Raw genomic sequence first — 1,720 nt, forward strand, 5'->3', positions numbered from 1 at the left:
GTGTAGAGAATCGGGTAAAACTGTTTTAGTATTAAAAAAAGGGATGAGATTAACAGCCTGTTCATCTACCCTATGGTAGAGCCTTGGTTGGATGCGGCGGGGAAAACGAGCACTTTGAAGAGCGTCATTCCAAACGTGACAAGTTCAAGGCGACCTGGGGGAATTCTTTGAGAAAAGTGAACTATTATTTGCAGGCCTTTGTCCTAATTCAGATCCAGTGGAAGCGTTTAAACCCGTCTCCTGTACAACAGGCCTTACAACTGTGGAGCAAAGTTTCCAAATAATTAGAGTAAGACTCCGATCATGGCTGATAGAAGCGTGCACCCGTTAACTCATCCGGAAAGGAGGACTGAAAAGACATTCAAGCTGCATTAATCTGCAAACAAATGTACTTTTGTGTATCTTTGGTATTACTTTCATTGCTATCAATTTGGTACACAGGCTGTGATTCTAGACCAGCTATCAGGTTGCCCAAGACCCCTGTCCTGCACGATTCTACCACAGAAATGCTGTTTAATGTAGACGAACATCCAACTTCAGGGTTTGTTTTTTAGCTGAGTGGGGGTTGGGGGTAGGGGATGGTGAGAGAGAGAACACTTGAGAGCAATCTTTGTACAAATCAATGATTCTATTCTGAAGAAACACACACTCCCTTATATTTCCCTTCCCAAACTGCCTACCATCCAAAACCTCGAACAGCTTCACCCTCAGAAGGGTAGGCGCACCTCTCTCAGCGGGGGAACAAAAAAAACACACTCAGAAGGGTCATGGAAAGAAGTTTCTAGTTTCGGCTTGTTTGGACTCAAGTTCTATTAAAGATACAGCTCTTTCTAATTACCTGTCATAAAGTCCGTGTCATTTTTCACTAGAATCTATTTATCGCGCCCCTAACTATTTTTATGTTAAAACAACGTCTGTGGGCTAACAATGAGAATTAAACCCACATGTTCAATACATAAAATAGAGTTGGATATTAAAATTGCACACCACATTAAACATCGGCACACTTCCATTACGACACCATTTTGTTAACTATCTTTTCAACTTAATTGTTACATTAAAGCTACAGTTCTGAGTTGTAAGGAATGACCGTGAAAAGCCTGAAAGTTAAGACTTAATACTGTAAACTTTGAAACCTATATTTCTAAATGGATTAAAACATTAATACGTATTGCAATCAAGATCTTTAAAGCCAAGGAAATTAACGTTTGAGGCAGTGTTTCCAATTTGGAAAATGTGTAGTTAAACGTGTCACTAATTCTGCTTAATGATCTCATTAACTTACGAAGTATGTTGTATATCTACTGTAGATGATAAAATCCCATTTGTCTAACTTGGGTCTCACTTGTACTATAACTCGTTCACGAGCCAGTTTACTGGTGAACTTAATTAGGATGTTGTTCCAGACTTGTCTAAACCACTCGGAAGGGGGAACGCCACATATGGAGAGCTAACCCTACGAATTTCAGGTTGATTCTTGGAAATATTTGTATGTGAACAACATCCATTCGGAGTAATAAAAATGCAATTAATCTCTGTATTCAGCGATGTGATTCTGCTGTTGTTTGACACGATTATACTTTCATTTAAAACCTTAAGATGTGCTCTTCAATTTAATAAAAGTCAAGCATCACACTCGGCAGTAAGTAGTGAGCCTGCGAAAATTGAATTTGGTTCAGATATTAACTTGCTTATAGACCCTGTGAAAGCAAAAGTCTCG

This window comes from Chiloscyllium punctatum, chromosome 38 (genome assembly GCF_047496795.1).
Source record: "Chiloscyllium punctatum isolate Juve2018m chromosome 38, sChiPun1.3, whole genome shotgun sequence".
Classification (NCBI taxonomy): domain Eukaryota; kingdom Metazoa; phylum Chordata; class Chondrichthyes; order Orectolobiformes; family Hemiscylliidae; genus Chiloscyllium; species Chiloscyllium punctatum.